Source organism: Scyliorhinus canicula, chromosome 18, assembly GCF_902713615.1.
Source record: "Scyliorhinus canicula chromosome 18, sScyCan1.1, whole genome shotgun sequence".
NCBI classification, from domain to species: domain Eukaryota; kingdom Metazoa; phylum Chordata; class Chondrichthyes; order Carcharhiniformes; family Scyliorhinidae; genus Scyliorhinus; species Scyliorhinus canicula.
The window spans coordinates 81,194,997-81,214,401 of NC_052163.1; the positions used below are offsets into that span (position 1 = coordinate 81,194,997).

Consider the following 19,405-nt stretch of genomic DNA (forward strand, 5'->3'; position numbering starts at 1 on the left):
AAATGCACTTCCTGAATGAATGGTGGAAGCAAATTCAATTGTAACTTTCAAAAGGAATTGGTTAAATACTTGAAATGGGGGAAAGAGAAATGTGACTAAATGGCTCACTCTTTCAGGGGATAGCACCGACCGGTCCAGTGGGCTGAGTGGCTTCTTTCTGTGATGTAAGATCCTGTGACTCTTTTAAAGCTGGCTTTCTGCTCTGATATAATTTAATATCTACATTCCAGAGTCTTGCCTTCGGCCAATCTTGTGACTCCATTTATGTACAGACGCTCATATGAACCTGGCTTCTGCCGGGGCTGAGGAACACTGGCCATTGATCATTAAGAAAAACCTTTTCTCTATTTTCATTTCCCAGCATTGGCAGGGTAGGGGGGAGCATAGAGAATAACTAATGCGCATGAAGCTGGGATGAAATCGACTAAATCAGTACAGATCAGCAATGCTAGGAACCCTTGGTTCGATTCCCGACTTGGATCACTGTCTGTGTGGAGTCTGCACGTTCTCCTGCTGGGTTCGGCTGCTTGGGTTTCCTCCGGGTGCTCCTGTTTCCTCTCAAAAGTCCAGTTAGGTGAATTGGACATTCTAAATTGTCCCTCTGTGTTCCCGGACAGACGGCGGAGTGTGGCGACTAGGGGCTTTTCACAGTAACTTCATTGCAGTGTTACTGTAAGAGTATTTGTAACACGAATGAAGATTATTACTATTATGCTATCTGGAACCAGGGCGGCATGTGGCACAGTGGTTAGCACTGGGACTGCGGCGCTGAGGACCCGGGTTTGAATCCCGGCCCTGGGTCACTGTCCCTGTGGAGTTTGCACAATCTCCCCACGTCTGCGTGGGTTTCACCCCCACAACCCAAAGAAGTGCAGCGTAGGTGAATTGGCCACGCTAAATTGCCCCTTAATTGGAAAAAAAAATAATTGGGTACTCTAAATGTATAAAAAAAAGTTTTTAAAAATGTAACCTGGAACCTTCTGACTCGTCTTGCATAGTTCCCGACTCAGCGGCCACTTGCCAACTGAACCATTTGATCGTTCCTTTGGCTATTTCTCATCGATTTTGTGGTGTTTTGTACAACCAGTATTGAGAGCTTCTCCAATGAGGGTTCAAATTACTCTATGCTCTCTCTCTCTCTCTCTCCCGCGGCACCCCCCCCCCCCCCCCCCCCCCCCCGTTAAAGGTGTAGGCAGCAAATTGAGAACCTATGGTGAACTGCGCAAATGAAAATGGTTTGGTTTGTTGATTTTTTTTATTTTAGAAGAAGGCTTGTATTTATTTAAAGCCTATCGCGACCACAATGTCTCAAAAGTGTTTTACAGCCAATGAAATACTTTTAAAGGCAGTCATTGTTATAAAGTAGGAAAATGCAACTGCCAATTTTCACACAGCAAGTTCCCACTACCAGCAATCTAATAGTAGACAGAAAATGTTTGTTTTTGTTATGTTGCTTGAGAGGTAAACATTGGCCGGGACACCAGAGTGGCATAGTGGTTAGCACTGCTGCATCTCAGCGCTAGGGACCCAGGTTTGATTCTGGCCTTGGGTGACTGTGTGGAATTTGCGCATTCTCCCCGTGTCTGCGTGGGTTTCCTCCCACACTCCCAAGGTGTGCAGGTTCAGTGGATTCATCCTGATCAATGTGAGGGTTATAGAGCTAGGCCGGGGGAGTGGACCTAGGTAGAGTGCTCTTTCGGAGTGTTGGCAGACTCGATGGGCCAAATGGCCTCCTTGTGCACTATAGGGATTCTATGGATAATCTCCTATGGATAATTATTGATGCTGAATCTTTCTTACCCACCTGAGAGGGCAGATAGGGCCTTCTCCTCCTTGGTACTGGATGTGGCAGCCTAAAATTGTGATCGAGTCCGAGAGTGGGACCTGAACCTACAGTTTTCTGACTCAACAGCAAGAGTACTGCCAACTGAACCGTGGCTGACATTCAGTATAGATGAATTTATCCATGTTTTCATCTCTACGGTATCTTGAAGTTGCTTCTGTGATGGTGAACTTTTCAGGCAGGGTCAGCACACTGGACAGGCTACTTAGAGATGCTTTGTATGATGGATGTCCCTTTAAAAGTTGAGCTGTAGCAGATCCCTGGATGAATTTATGTAATCTTGTTTCCTGATTCCGGTCACATTGATGCAAAATGTAGCATTTGTTCAGGAATATGAAGTTGCTGTCCCTGACACAACCTGCCCTTGAGTTTCTGATAGTCAAACAGTAATGGATGAAACACCCAGCTGTGGCAGAGAGTCCAGACCCTGAAATAGTTGTGTTTTTTTTTAAAGTTTGGGTTGTCTGGTGTTTTCTGATTTCTAATTTCCGATAATACAAGGTTTCCAGTTGTCCACAGATATGGTTGGAGCCTTTGACAACATTGTTGCCAAATCTTTTTATTTAGGAACTGAATTTAATCTCTGGAAGGTCTTTCCCATTCAACAACTCCTGCAACTTGCATTTTTATAGTGCCTTTTTAATATAGAAAAGCATCTCAGCAGAGGAATGAACACACAAAAATAAATGATACTGTGTCTTTGCGAAAGTAGTGCCCAAAGCAACGCACACCACATTCTGGTGTTGGTACGTGCTGGAATGCAGGTTTTGTTTTTTCTTCTACCCTAGAATCAATGAATTTTCCATAGAATCCCTTCAGTGCAAAAGGAGGCCATTTGGCCCTTAGAGTCTGCACTGACCCTCGAGAAAAGCACCATGCCTAGCCCCCCCTCTCTTGCCCTAACCCACTTAACCTGCACATCACTGGACATCAAGGGGCGTGGTAATCCACCTAACCTGCATATCTTTAGATTGTGGGAGGAAACGGAGCAGCCAGAGGGAACCCATGCACACATGGGGAGAACATGCAAACTCTATGCAGTCAGTCAAGGCATGAATCAAAACCGGGTCCCTGACGCTGTGAGACAGTAGTGCTAACCATTGTGCCACCGTGCTGCCTTCAATCTTGCAGCACAGAAAGAGGCAGTTCAGCCCAACATGCCTGTCCAGGCTCCTTGGAAACTACATAGAACATAGAGCAGTACAGCACAGAACAGGCCCTTCGGCCCTCGATGTTGCGCCGAGCAATGATCACCCTACTTAAACCCACGTAACCCGTATACCCGTAACCCAACAATCCCCCCATTAACCTTACACTACGGGCAATTTAGCATGGCCAATCCACCTAACCCGCACATCTTTGGACTGTGGGAGGAAACCGGAGCACCCGGAGGAAACCCACGCACACACGGGGAGGACGTGCAGACTCCACACAGACAGTGACCCAGCCGGGAATCGAACCTGGGACCCTGGAGCTGTGAAGCATTGATGCTAGCCACCATGCTACCGTGAGGCCCTTGGAGCGTTAAACTGCATTAAAGAAACCACTCATTACCAAAACTGCTGCCCGCATGAAACAGATTTTCCTTCCTTTTTACGCCATCCAAGCACCTCTCAATTGGATTTTATTTATTGTCATGTGTACCAAGGTACAGTGAAAAGTATTTTAAACACCTTTAAGTGGCGACATGGTGGTTACCACTGCTGCCTCATGCCGCTGAGGACCCGGGTTCGATCACTTTCCAAGTGGAGTTTGCACATTCTCCCCGTGTCTGTGTGTGGGTCTCACCCTACAAAACCCAAAAGATGTTCAGGATAGATGGATTGGCCACGCTAAATTGTCCCTTAATTTGAAAAGCAAGGAATTGGATACTCTTTATTAAAAAAAATTTTTTAAAACATTTTGAACACCTTTATTAAATCGCCTCATAATCAAATCCGCTCCAAGGAAAGCAATCTCGGCTTTACTGTCTCCAGAAACTGAATCCACAGTCTTTAGTATAATTCTGGCATATGCCTTCTGCACCCTCTCCAAGATTTTGATATCGTTCTTGAAGTCTGGTGCCCAGAATTGAACATAATGCTCTAGCTGAGGCCACAGCAGAGATTCATGAAGGTTTAAGCATGTCTTCTTTTGTTCTCAATTCCTCTATCAATGCCAAGGATCGCAGATGCTTTTTATTTTAAACGGCCTTCTCAACTGGTCCTGCCACTTTTGACAGGTCTGTATGCATAAACCCCCAGGATGCTGTTTCCACACCCCCTTCTCAGCTGTGGCTCAATAATGACATTCTCAGCCATTAAGTCACACGTTTGTGGGCTCCAGCCTCTGCCAGAGGTTTGAACACATAATTGTGTAAACTAGTCCTGAAGGAATGCTGTGCCATCAGAGGTCCTAGCTTTTGGCTGAGACATTAAACTTCTGCCCTGTAGGGTAGATGTGAAAGATCCATGGCACTGTTTCAAAGAGGAAGTGAGGTGGGGGGGAAAATCTTCTCCTTGCACCGATTAATATTTATCCCCAAGTCAACATCACTCAAACTGATTATCTGTTTCAATTATCACCTTCTTGCTTTTTTTTTTAATCAAGCTGCCACTAATTGGCTGTCCTGTTTCCTGTAATCCAACAGTAACTGCGTTTCAAAAGTGCCTCACCTGCTGTAAAGTGCATTGGGACACAGGTTTTAAAAGGTGTCATGAAGTGAGAGGGTTTATATTTCTTACCGTTTGGATGACCTCTCTTCTTTCTACCCTCTTAAAAATAAATTCACAATGCCCAAGATATGGCTATGGGAAGTGGATAATATAAGGCTTACCGGTGGAGGCAGGGGACATGAAATGCTCTGGGGAGTTCTCACTGCACCAGGATTTCAATGATCTTCAGAGACTCTTGGGGGGGGGGGGGGGGGGGGGGGGGGGGGAAGAGAGAGAGAGAGAGATCAGGAAGTTGTTTCTTTTGTGGCTTGCATGGACAAATGGAATATCAACAGGCAAGAGAATAACACGGTCATACTCTGACGTGCAAGGTGTCTAAATTCTCTCGAGACTCTCATCCACTTGCATTGTAATGGTGTCTCTCCATGATACTGGATCAGGAGAGACTGCAGCTATTTTACTGAACGCTTACCCGGACATCAGAGGCTGAATGCCCTTGACTGCTGAAGTGTTCCCCAACTGGAAGGGAACATTCCTGCCTGGTGATTGTCGCGCGATGTCCGTTCATTCGTTATCGCAGCGTCTGCATGGTCTCACCAATGCACCACGCTTCGAGACATCCTTTCCTGCAGCGTATGTCTACCTCGTACGCTGCAGGAAAGGATGTCCCGAAGTGTGGTACACTGGCACGCTGCGACAACGAATGAACGGACATCGCGTGAAAATCACCAGGCAGGAATTTTCCCTTCCAGTCGGGGAACACTTCAGCAGTCAAGGGCATTCAGCCTCTGATCTCCAGGTAAGCGTTCTCCAAGGCGGCCTTCAGGACGTGCGACAACGCAGAATCACTGAGCAGAAACTTATAGCCAAGTTCCACACACATGAGTACGGCCTCAACCGGGATCTTGGATTCATGTTGCATTACATTCATCCCCCACCATCTGGCCTGGGCTTGCGAAATCCTACCAACTGTCCTGGCTTGAGACAATTCACACTTCTTTAACCTGGGGTTACTCTTATCTCTGGATCTGTAAAGATTCAACTACCTGCAAATGCTCGCATTCTAAGCATTATCTGGCATCTTTGAATTTGTCTGTGTATATGTTCCTGGAACAAACCTCTTCATTCACCTGAGGAAGGAGTAGTGCTCCGAAAGCTAGTGTTTGAAACAAACATGTTGGACTTTATGAAAATCGCTTATTGTCACAAGTAGGCTTCGAATGAAGTTACTGTGAAAAGCCCCTAGTCGCCACATTCCGGCACCTGTTCGGGGAGGCTGTTACGGGAATCGAACCGTGCTGCTGGCCTGCCTTGGTCTGCTTTCAAAGCCAGCGATTTAGCTTTAACCTGGTGTTGTAAGACTTCTTATGAAGATTCTGGTAGTTCAGCATCTGTCACTGTGTCCCCGGATTTACATTAAATTTGGCTCTCTTGTCCAAGTGGTGGAATCGCCCAATCCATCATTGGAGCTGGTTTAGCACAGTGGGTTAAATAGCTGGCTTGTAAAGCAAAACAAGGTCAGCAGTGTGGGTTCAATTCCTGTACCAGCCTCCCCAAACAGGTGCCGGAATGTGGAGACTAGGGGCTTTTCATAGTAACTTCATTTTAAGCCTACTTGTGACAATAAGCAATTTTCATGAAAAACTGGATCTGCAGGTCTAGTCACTTGAAAAGAGTCAGCTTTGACACTGTAAACAGTGGGAGCTGCCAGAATCTGCAGTGAAACAAGGCCAGTGGATTGGTGCTGAGAAATATCTGTAACTTTTACCTTGGGTTTTGTGGGATTCTGGGGCACAGCAGCAGTAAACTGACACTAAAATGACCTATTCACTGCAGTCAATCATTGGAAAATCCTAGTATTTTTTTTAAATCAGAAAAATTAAAAAATGATGGGTAATATCAGAGCCTCCTTTGTCCAGCAATTGGTCAATCTATGCAGAGACTTGTTTTCCACAGTAAAAGGAATTAAGAGGTATCTGCAAACTTTAATACACACTCAGTCCCTCTTTCCATATCTCCTTTTAAAACTTAAAATCGACCTCTAACCTAGCTTTTTGTCACCCCCTCCTAATATTGTGATGACTTGACATTTTATTTGCATTCAAGATGCTCTGTATAAAAGCAAGCTGTTGCTGATATCTTCCACCTGCTTCCTGTATTCCACCCTTGGCTTTAGTCAGACGTAGAATTTACAACGTGCAATCATCAGGCCATTCAGCCCTACCAGTATGTACTGTCCACAGAGAGCATAGTTTCTGTCTCCGCTACTGACCCTATCCTGCAAATGAATTCTGCAACTTCGCAACCAACTCCCTCCCTAACAGAGTTTCTTGCCTCTGTTCTAAATATCTTGCATTTGGGTTTCTATCCTTGGGCCCCAGTTCCAGAACATTCGACTACTAGAAATGATCTGCGTCCGTCTACTGTATCCCACCTTCCATAAATGTAAACACTTTGATCATGGTCCAAAGATGTGCGGGTTAGGTGGATTGGCCATGCTAAATTGCCCGTAGTGTCCTAATAAAAAAGTAAGGTTAAGGGGGGGGGTGTTGTTGGGTTACGGGTATAGGGTGGATACGTGTGTTGAGTAGGGTGATCATGGCTCGGCACAACATTGAAGGCCGAAGGGCCTGTTCTGTGCTGTACTGTTCTATGTTCTATGTTCTATATCGCCCCTTATCAGCATTGTTCAAATGGAGAAAAGAGCCAATTTTCCAGTGTCTGCCTTATTTGTACTTACTCATATCAGGCAGCATTCTTGTGAACCTGTATTGTACCCTTTTGAAAACCTCAAAGTTAACCCAGTATGGAGCCCAATACAGCACAGAGTAGTTTAACTGAGATCTTATTCGTTTTTATATAGACTCATCATGGGCTCATGGTTTTTTCTATTGAATTAATTGGCGCTTTTTTTTGTTGCAGCGACCTGATCAAGCTGAGCCTTTAAAATGTTGGAAACACTCAGCAAGTTGGTCAGGAAGCAGCTGCAGGGACAGCAACTGAGTTAGCATTTCGGGTCGATGACTTTCCATCTTTCTGCAGACATTCAAACGCCACGATTGATTTCCTATCACTCGGTGAGCCTGAGTATACACCGGGAAACAGGAAATCTTTGGTTTACCTACAACTGTGGTCATGGTTTCTGCTGAATCTTTCTGTTTTCTATTGTGTCTAATTATGTGGAGAGATGAGAGAAACTGGGGTTACGCTCTTTAGAGCAGTGAAAGACTGGGGGGGTTTACTGTATCGAGGCATTCAAAATCACCATCATTTTATTAGAGTATCTATGACATTTTTTACTGGCAGGAGAGCTGGTAGCCAAAGACAGATTTAAGGTAATTGGCAAAGAAAACCATAGCAAGAGGATGGATTTTTAAAAAATGCAACAAGTTGGGATCTGGAATGCACTTTCTGATCGGCTGGTGGAAACGGATTCAAAAGTCACTTGCAAACGAAAATTGGATTTCTATTTTAGAAAGGGGAAAAACATATCCAGAAGCAGGAGAGTGGGACCGATTTGTAGCTCGTTCGGAGACACCCACACTGGTGCTGAACGGCCTCCCATCTGTATGATTCTGGAGTGGAGACACAGCAATGCTGTGTCTGATGTTTGAAATGAAATTTCCCTGTCATTTAAACTCTAATTTACAGCCTACGTTTGCAAAGTTGACATTGCAACAGGGGCGCAGTAGTTTGTAGTGGCACACAGCCCAGCACACCGCGCAGCTGCACAATTCTCACAGTTGGCAATCGTGTGATTGGAGCCTGCCCGAACTCTCTCTCTCTCTCTCTCTCTCCTGTATTTGGACACCACCCCTTTAATTCCCCTGAGGCACCGCATTCAGATGGAAATTTGTGCTCTCAAAAGGGGCTGTGTTGTCATGGTGATGTCTTGCACACTACTTTGCAATGTTCGTAAAGAGAGGGTGGGTGTGCTGCCTTGGCTGATGCAATGGCCTCATTAAACCTGGCTCAATGCTCATGATTAGTTTATGAAATTCGAGGGTGGGCGGAATCTAAATACTCATTCAAAAGAAAGAAAGACATGCCTTAAATATGGTGCCTTTCGCAACCCTCGGACCTCTCCAATGTTTCTCCCTCAACCAACATTAGTGAACAGATTATCTCGCCACTTATCACGTTGCTATTTGTGGGAGCTGGCTGTGCTCAAATTGACTGCTGTGTTTCCCACATTATAACAGTGACTACATTTCGAAAAGTGCTTCACTGACTGACTATAACGTGTTTTGGGGCATTCCAAGAAAAGTGCTCTCTAAATGCAAGTCTGTCTTTGACCACGAGTGTCGAAAACAACCCACGGTGCTACCTTTAATGTTCTTTATGCCAGTATTCAGACGCAGAATTGATTGGCCATTTGAAGGTTTTGGAGCATGCACTGTATTATGGGTAATCCAACTGGGTTTCTCTTGCCACAATGATGAGACACAGGGAAAGTGTGAATTCACCCTCTACCATCCTGACTGAAAACCTACGATCAACATTTGAACTGAAAGCCTCAAATTATTTTGCGCACTCATCTCTCAAATTGAGCCATTGGGCAAACAGGTGTAGTATACTTGAATGGATGGTCCTCCCAACCTCCAATAAACTGATTGTCACATAGGAACCGTAAACCTGCCCCTATTCAGTATGTCCTGCTTATGAACTTTGATCTGATTGAATAGAATTTCTGCTGCCTGAACGCCTCCAGAATATTCTGAATTAGCAAATTCCAAAGAGGCAATCTTGCTTCAGGTTGGATTTGAGGGGTAATGTAATTTTGCCACTAACAGCTTGTCAAGTTGCAGTTTTAGTCCAACTTTCTCTATATTTCTAAAAATGAATGAATTATGATGGTTGAGGGAGAGAATAAGACTGTGTTTTGTGTGGATTTGCTCCACGTGACTGTCCATCCTTGTGTCCACACAAACAACATATATACATTGACAGCAACAGTGACTGCTCTGTCAGCGCTTTGGGCCTGCAAGCATCTTTCTAAATTACTTTTTTTGACTGTAAATAGCATTTTACACATCCTCAGAATGTCCAACATGCGTCACAGCCCGCGAAGTATGTTTTGAAGTGTCACCACTCTATTGTGTAGACAACGTAGCAACCAATTTGGAATAATAGAACCTCTACAGTGCAGGGGGAGACCTTTCAGCCCATCAAATCTGCACCCACCATCTGAAAGAGCACCCTTCTAACCCTATAACCCCACCTAACCTGCACATCCTTGGACACTAAGGGGCAATTTTATCATGGCCAATCCTCCTAACCTACACATCTTTGGACTGTGGGAGGAAACCGGAGCCCCCGGAGGAAACCCATGCAAACTCCACACTGACAGTCACCTGAGGTTCGAATTGAACTCTGGTTCCTGGCGGTGTGAGGCAGCAGTGCTAACCCACTGTGCCACCGTGCCACCTTTGTGCACAGCAAGATCCCACAAACAATTAAAAACAGATGACTTTTTATTTTAGTGAAGTTGGTTGAGGGATAAATATTGGCCAGGACGCTGGAAGAATTGCCCTGTTCTCCTTCAAATAGTGTGTATTTTATGTCCAATTCATCAGGAAGACATCTTACCTGAAAGTCTCCAACAGTGCAGCACTGCCTGTGGGGCCTGAATCAACAATCCGAGGCAAGACTGTTGCCTACAGACCCAAAACTGAGACAGCAGGAACTAATCTTAACACTGGAGCTCCATACAGCCAGCACCAACCAGCACAGGTTCATCTTTCATGAGTCTTATGGTCTGCTGTTGGATCTTCCATTGCCATCTCCTCTTCATTTAATACAGAGAAGAGACCATCTTTGGGCACTTGAAGGGCCTTGAGTGGGCCCACAGGGGATGGGTAAGGTGAAAGTGATAACAGCGAGGTCAGTTTTGATATATGCCCAGGATTTAACTGGTTTTGTATTATGAGCTAAGAGGGTCAACACTACGGTATTATTCCTGGATTGGGTTTCCAGCCTGGACATTGAGTCCTTTTGTGATCTGCTCGAATGTAAACCTGGTAACTACTTCTCTGTTGTAGGTGTTACATTGTTTCCAATTTTTCCCGTTGCTCTTCTAAAGGATGCAGATGCTTTTGGGGTCAGTTCCAGTAGCCCTCACTGGCTCTTCACTGAGAGGCTAGGTGACCCTAGCTAGTCCATCTCCGTAGTTATATAGGGTAACAGAATCAAAACGGACTGTTGCTAGCAAGCTTGTCTGTGCCGAGTTGCCCAAACAATTTGATGCAACTGCACTTTTATTAACCACTTGCTACAACAAAAGTCAATCATTGTGGCAGGACATGAAAAGCACCTTGATGCATTTTACAACATTCAAGGGATATATAAATGCACGTTGTTGTCACACCGACTGGGTAAGGGCAGCAGTGCGCCTTCCCCAAAAGACAGTGAACCATTTGGGTCTTTTTTTATGACAATCCAACAGCCTTATGGTCATTTGTACTGACACCAGGTTAATTTTTAACTCTATTCAAATCTCAAACTGTTATAGCAGATGTTAACTCATTCTGTGGATTTCTAGTCTACAAGATAGCAATGAGACGATCATGTCTTCTTCAATCAGCTTTGAGCTGCATTGATGCCTACCATTGATTGCATTGCTCCAAATCCTGTTCAGCAGTACCAGAGCTTGTGAAGGCTGTGCCGCATCATCAGATCACCGTATCCATATGATTGGCACCTTGGTGGATATGGCTGATTAGGTACACAGGCTAACAGTGTCAGTTACGGCATGATCTAACATGATTATAAATTAGATGTTTGCATTGCTTTGTGTTGTCTTTAAGTCTGGTGCCCAGATCCCTTTGGAATAGGGGGTGTTTTCACAACTGTGCTATGTCTGCCTGTGCAAGTATTGTCAGGAGGTAACCTGCCTGACTAGGTCACCATTGTGCTGCTGGTGTTCTCTTCCATCTCGCCTTCTAAATATATCAGCTTGATGGGTTCCTGTGTGTGTGTGTGTGTGTGTGTGTGTGTGTATGCAAAAATCCACATTTAGAGCAATATGTTCAAAGACCAAAGTGTCAACAGAGAAAGTGAAAATGAATTTACTTGTGCTGTTTGAGTTAGCCACCACCTGCACCTGACTCCCCAACACTGATGCTTGCCTGTTTTGCATGGGCATTGGTTGAAACCAATGCCAGATCAGGAAATGGCATGCAGGATGTCCCCACCCAACAATTTTCCTGTCTGTTTGAGCTAGACTCTTCCTGGATGCCGGCAATGATGGATTAACCTCATAGAATCACTAGTGTGGAAGGACGCTCTTCAGCCCATTTAGTCTGCACCGACCCTCTGAAAGAGCAGCCTGCCTATTCCTATAATCCAGTAACCCCACCTAACCTTTTGGACACTAAATGTGAATTGTCTCGAGGCAGGACAGTTCTGGCTTGAGACGATTCACACCTCTTTAACCTGGGATTACCCCACTCTCTGGATCTGTAAAGACTTAATTACCTGCAAATGCTCGCATTCAAAGCATTGTCTTGCATCTTTGCCTTTGTCTATATATAGGTTTCTAGAACCTACCCCTTCATTCACCTGAGGAAGGAGCAATGCTCCGAAAGCTAGTGATTTGAAACAAACCTGTTGGACTTTAACTTGGTCTGGCATTGTGAGGCAGCAGTGCTAGCCACTGTGCCTCCATGCCTCCCCTTTTGGCATCTTTGGCTCATTTTTCAATCCAGTGTTAATCTAAACCCATTTATGTGTCTAAAATGGGTGATTGGGTTCAAAAATTGTCAGTTCTGATTTCTATATAGTTTTCAACAAGAGGTCACCTAGACCCTAAAGGAAGTGGGAATGTTTGCGAGAACGTATTGATGCTTAATCTGTCAAAATTGGGTTTATCTATTATATAGATGGGTGTGGTCGCCCTTGTCCTTGTAAAATGTTATTTGTAGTGGGCATTGCCTCAATGAGATTGCTTGACAAACCTGGTTTCATTTGCTTGCAGAGATGTATCATGAAGTGAAACCTGTCAAAAAGCACCAAATACTAAAGTAATGACTGACTTTAAGGGAAGATTCCCAGTGACACAAGTGTGGTGAAATCAGAAAGGTTGTGTTTACGCTTTCACTGCAGACAGCAACCAGCAGCATTGCACCCTCACTGTGTTCAAATAATACTGTTCTCCCTCCACAAAACCCTATCATGAAGGAAAAGGGCAAAAGCTTGTAACTCTGCCTTTCTGCCCACCCAGCCAGGCCCGGTTATCTGGCACCGTTGGTTTTCCTCACCAAATGAAAACAAAATGTCAGGAGTCCTGATTTGGTGCCGTGGAGGGGTGGAGGGGGAGGGGGGGGAGGGGGGGGGGGGGGGGGGAGAAACATTCAGCCCATTAAGTCTGCACTGACCCTCCAAAAGAGCACACTACCTCTCCATTTGAACACTTAAGGAGCAATTTAGCATGGCCAGTGCACCAGCACATCTTCGGACTGTGGGTGGAAACCCAAGTAGACGTGGGGAGAATGTGCAAACTCCACACAAGACAGTAGCCCACGGCCGAGTCAAATCTGGGCCACTGGCGCTGAGGCAGCAGTGCTAATCCCTGTGCCATCGTGACGGTTTAAAGTTAATCTTGCCAATCAGTAGCCAAATGACAACATGTGCCCAGTAAATAGTAATGTGAAAAACTGAGCAGCAGGAAAGGTGAATTTTTTTTTCTCCCCGCATTAGTGCTGTTATTTTAAAAATAAATTTAGAGTACCCAATTAATTTTTTCCAATTAAGGGGCAATTTAGCATGGCTAATCCACCTAACCGGCACATCTTTGGGTTGTGGAGGTGAGACCCACGCATATGCAAACTCCACACGAACAGTGACCCAGTGCCGGCTTTAGAACCCGGGTCCTCCGTGCCGTAGTCCCAGTGCGAACCACTGTGCCACGTGCCGCCCGTGAAGCTTCTCTGAACTAATAATGATAATCTTAAGTAACCTTTATTATTGTCACAAGTAGGCTTCCATTAACTCTGCAATGAAGTTACTGTGAAAATCCCCTAGTTGACACACTCTAGCGCCTGTTCGGGTACACTGAGGCAGAATTCAGGATGTCCAATTCACCTAACAAGCACGTCTTTTGGGACTTATGGCAGGACACCGGAGCACCCCGAGGAAACCCACGCAGGCACAGGGAGATCGTATAGACTCCGTACAAACAGTCACCCGAGGTCAGAATTGAACCCGGATCCCTGGCGTTGTGAGGCAGCAGTGCTAACCATTGTGCCGCCGTGCCGCACCCCCCTCATGTCTCACAATAAGCATACTGGTAATTGGGAAGGCAAATGGAATGTTGGCCTTTATTGCAAGTGGGCTCGAGTTTAAATGTCAGGAAATCATGTTATAATTGTACAGGTGGGCCACACCTAAAATACTGCAGACAGTTTTGAGCCTACTCCACCATTCAACTAGGTCATGGCTAATCTTGCACCTCAATGCCATTTTCCCACACTTTCCCCATATCCTCAATGTTTGTAATGCCTAGAAATCCATCAATCACTATTTTTAAACAGTTTTTTTAAAAGTTTACAGTACCAATTCATTTTTCTTCCAATTAAGGGGCAATTTAGCATGGGCAATCCACTACGCTGCACATTTTTGGGTTGTGGGGGTGAAACCCACTCAAACATGGGGAGAATGTGCAAACTCCGCACAGACAGTGACCCAGGGCCAGGATCGAACCTGGAACCTCGGCACTGTGAGGCATGAGGGCTAACCATGCTGCCCATCAATCACTTTTTGAACATACTCAGCGACTGAGCTTCCAGTCTTCTGGGGAAGGGAACTCCAAAGATTCACCACCCTCTAAGTGAAGAAATTCCTCCTCATCTCAGTCCTAAATGGCCTGTTCCTTATTCTGAGATTGTCTGTTGGTTTTAGACCGCCCCCTTCTCAAATCAACCAGGGGAATCCTTCCTGAATTTACCATGTTGAGCCCGCTAAGAATTTTTTATGTTTCAATGAGATTGCCTCAATCTCCTCATACAATAATCCCGCCATCCCAGGAATCAGGCTGGTGAACCATTGTTGTGCAATATCTATGGCAAGTATATTATCCTTCCTTGGGTAAGGAGATCAACACCGTGTGCACAGTTCTCTAGCATTGTCTCACCAAGACTCCCTTCAACTGCAGCAAGGCTTCTTCATTCCTGTATTCAAATCCTCGTGCAAGAAGACCAATGTACCATTTGCCTCCCTAATTGTTTGCTGCACCTATATGTTAGCTTTTTTTGAAATTTAAAATACCCAATTCATTTTTTTCCAAATTAAGGGGCAATTTAGCCTGACCATTCCACCTCCCCTGCATATCTTTGAGTTGTGGGGGTGAGATTCTCGCTACACAGAGAGAATGTGCAAACTCCACATGGACAGTGACCCGGGGCCGGGATCAAATTCGGGTCCTTGTTGCCGTGAGGCAGCAGTGATAGCCATGTGCCACCGTACTGCCCCCTATATGTTTGCAGATGAACCTCAACACCCAGGTCCCTTTGGACATCAACATTTCCCAACATTTCACCATCTTAATACCCTGCATTTCTGTTTTTCCTCAGTGGATAATATCAATTGTTTCCCACATAGTCCATCAGCCTCGTCTTGCCTACGTCTATCTAAATTCTCTTGAAGCTTCTTTGCATTCTGCTCCCAACTCCCATTCCCATCCTATAATCTTTATTAGTGAGTGTCACAAGTCGGCTTACATTAACACTGCAATGAGTTACCGTGAAAATCTCCTAGTTGTCACACTACAGCGCCTGTTTGGGTACACTGAGGGAGAATTCAGAATGTCCAATTCACCAAACAAGCACATCTTTCGGGATTCGTGGGAGGAAACCGGAGCACCTGGAGGAAACCCTGGCAGACACGGGGAGAGCAGACAGCGACCCAAGCTGGGAATCGAACCCGGGTCCCTGAAGCATCTGTGCTAACCACTGCAATATTGTGTCATCAGCAAACTTGAAAATATTGCGTTTGGCCCCATATATTGATGTAGATTGTGAATAGCTGTGACTATCAGGCACTGATCCTTGCGGCAGGAAGAACACAGTAGTAAAAATCTGGAGAATAACATCAACTTTAGATTTGAGCGCACCACAGCCAAAAGAAAATGGAATTATTCTGCTGTCACAGCCATAATTAAGAAAAATCAACTTGATCTTCAATCTCCTTTTGAACAAGTGGCTACAACCAGCCAAACTTCAGGGCTGTTATTTAACTTACCAATTACCTTCTGTATTGCATTCATTTAACATCACAGCCATGGGAAATAATACAAGTGCTTTCTGAATCTGATTTAGCCAGCCATGTGTCCCTCTTAATCTTTGTGGCTGTTCAAGTGTTCTATCATCCCTTTTAAATATTTGCTAGCTGGGTGTTACTAGCAAGTATATATTTTTTTGAAATTGCAACCACCTTGTTGGAGCAAAGCCACTGTCTTGATTTCTACCTGTTCATTTTCATATAGGGAATGAGGGGGAAGGGACAAGTTTTGCCTTTGCTGTGGCAGTAGTTGATGCTTTCACTCAAACATCAAAAAGAAATCAGAATAGAAAATATTAGACAATCTCAGCAGGTCTGACCAGCAACCTCAGCACGGTAGCATGGTGGTTAGCATAAATGCTTCACAGCTCCAGGGTCCCAGGTTCGGTTCCCGGATGGGTCACTGTCTGTGCGGAGCCTGCACGTCCTCCCCGTGTGTGCGTGGGTTTCCTCCGGGTGCTCCGGTTTCCTCCCACAGTCCAAAGATGTGCGGGTTAGGTGGATTGGCCATGCTAAATTGCCCGTAGTGTCCTAAAAGTAAGGTTAAGGGGGGGTTGTTGGGTTACGGGTATAGGGTGGATATGTGGGTTTGAGTGGGGTGATCATTGCTCGGCACATCATCGAGGGCTGAAGGGCCTGTTCTGTGCTGTACTGTTCTATATTCTATATTAACCTCCTTAGCTTTGATCACCACCATTTACATTCTCTTTGTCTTTCTGTCCACGACATCTTTGTCAATCTCCACCTATTCCCCTCTCTCTCTCTCTCTCTCTCTCTCTCTCTCTCTCTCTTCTCCCCCTTCTCTCCCCCCAAATAGTATATTTCTCTAGCTTGGAGCCATTCAGATTTGAACTATTAGTCCCCTTCTCTCTTTACAGATGCTTTCAGATCTGCTGTGATTGTCCAATATGTTCTGTTTTTAGTTACAGATTCCACCATCCACAGTAATTTGCTTTTTATCAAAAATAAACTGTTCTCCGACACCAACCAAAGCCCCATTTGTGTTTCAATAGATCAGGCTCTCACTGCACCAAGAACAGCTGGTTTAGCACAGGGCCAAAGAGCTGGCTTTTAAAGCAGACCAAGGCAGGCCAGCAGCACGGTTCAATTCCCGTACCAGCCTTTCCGAACAGGCGCCGGAATGTGGCGACTCGGGGCTTTTCACAGTAACTTCATTTGAAGCTTACTTGTGACAATAAGCGATTTTCATTTCATAACAACTGTACTGTATTAATACCTGGGCTATCAAACAGATCTGTAGACCGGAGATGCGTCATGATAAAAAAAACAGTACACTCATAGGGTCAGTAAGTTTTTAACCCTTTGCTTCTGTTAGACTTGATTCGGTGGTAGCACTCTCTTCTTGTCTCTCAGTTCAGAACTTCAATGCAATGTTGAGGGGACACTGGATTATCAGAAATGCTTATGAGGCCTGAAACTGAAAACAAAGTATCTGCCTGCCAATTTGGAGATAAAAGGTCTCTTCTCGTGGCAGAACAAGAGCTTTTCCTGATTTACACCCCCAGTCAGCATCACCAAAAGCAGATGATCTGATCATTGATTTATTTGCTGTCCATTTGACCTTAATGTGTGGATATTAGTTTGCTGGGTTTCATGTCAAAAATGGTTGTGAAGTACAATTGGCCGTCCCGTATACAAACAAGCAATTTTCAACCAGCACATAGTTGCTCTGTATTAATTCAAAAAAACATTTTCCACACAAGAAGGTCTGTTTTGAATTGGGCATATGAAATGGTATCTTAGAAGTTGAGACGGGAAAGTCAGGACAAGTTGAAACCGCCTGTAATGGAAAGTGCTGATAGGAAGGTGAAGATAAACCACAACTGGTACCTTTTTTCTCCCCTATCAACGTGATGAAGTGGAGAAATGTTTGACGGGTGGAGAGAGTGACCTTTTTGAAGTTGACAACTTGGAACAGTTTGAGAATGACATTGCAATGTGTAGGTTTAAAAAACCCAAGTTTCTGATTTTGGTGACCTCACCAAGACGCCCACATGGGAGTTTTTTGGTTTAGGTATTTTTAATAACATGGCCAGTTACAAAATAAAGTTAAATTGACGCATCGGCCACACAAACAAACCAAAATGCTTCCAACCCACCAGCTAATAATCTGTGATTAGGATCAATATTTTAGAATCAAGTGTAGGTGCTGTGGGCCAGTCACTCACCTTGACTTTCTCCAGGTTTAATTCTGTTAGTCTCAGCATCTTTTTTTATACATTTGAGTATCAAATTCATTTTTCCAATTACAGGACACTTTAGTGTGGCCAATCCACCTGCCATGCACATCTTCGGGTTGTGCGGGTGAAACCCACGCAAACACGGGGAGAATGTGCAAACTCCATACGGATAGTGACCCAAGGCTGGGATCGAACCTGGGACCTCAGCGTCGTGAGGCAGCAGTGCAAAGCACTGCGCCACCGTGCTGCCCTCGTCTCAACATCTTAAGTTATGATGGTTGCACTGAATCTGGTGGCTTTTTTGAATTTTGATTGCCGTATCTGTACAGACACTTTCTCCCAATTTTAACAACTTGACTCAAATCGTGCACCCTATCTATACCCAGAGACAATGCCGTATAGATGGAAACTGATTATGCTTTTTGACCTGGGGCTAAAGGCTTTTTCTAAAATAGTACATTAAGTGAGAAGAGAGCAATGACGTGCACGAGTAATGTTTTTAGCTCTTGTGTTGTAGAATTTGGGGGACGGCACCATTTACACTAGATTTTACTTTAATTGTTTGAATTGGGCTCTGTTTGGATCAACATTTGCTACACTATTTGTAAATGGACAACCTGTGAGTTTTATATCTCTATTTTCCCTGGTACTCAACTAAATTATTATGTAAAAGCTGCCAATCCTCCAGTGTTGGTGTAAATGATGCCTTGATGTTTAGCTATGTGCATCCACCATGATACCTCTGTGGGGTGGGGGAGGGATACTCAGCGAAAGATTAATCAACGTTAATCTCTTCTGAGGTTTCAGGTGATTGTTATGTTTTCCTGAAACACAACATGAAACTGCTTATGTATTCAGTAATTGCCAGTTTCTATTTAAATTCTAGGTAGATCCTCATCTTTAGTTCAATATTTAAGAGCATTGGCGGGAAGAATTTGGCCCCCTTTCAAAATGTTTAGTCATAAACCTGTCCAACGTTCATCCTTATTGAAGATGATTCACTGGGTTGCTCTCAGCTTCTGATCAATTGATTGGCAAATTGAAGCAAGAGCAAATCCTGCAGATTTCATTAGATAACCCAATTTCAATTGATTCAAGACCCTATTTTTAAAAAAAATTAACCCCCACCTCATTGTCTATGGTATTGCACCAGGAAACCCCTACCAGCATGGGACCGGAATTTCCCGCCAGTGTGTACAGAGGATAAATCCTGCCAGATATCTCGTATTATCAAGCTTTTCAATTGATTATTATCGCATTACTGTTTCTGTGACCTTGCTGTGCAAATTGGCTGTGTTTCCTACCTTGCAACAGTGACTACATTGCAAAAGTGATTCATTGATTGTAAGGCTCTCTCGGATGTCCTGAAGATGCGAAAAGTGCTACAGCATTACAAGCCTTTCTTTAGTTCTCAAAACATGGAAGATCATCGC

At 44.5% G+C, this 19,405-nt stretch overlaps 1 protein-coding gene across 5 annotated transcripts in view; it reads left to right on the plus strand.

The window, feature by feature from the left end:
• The window catches only part of LOC119953744 (zinc finger and BTB domain-containing protein 7A-like), a 249,991-nt gene that overhangs the window by 151,154 nt on the left and 79,432 nt on the right, over positions 1-19,405 (plus strand). The window lies entirely within an intron of this gene.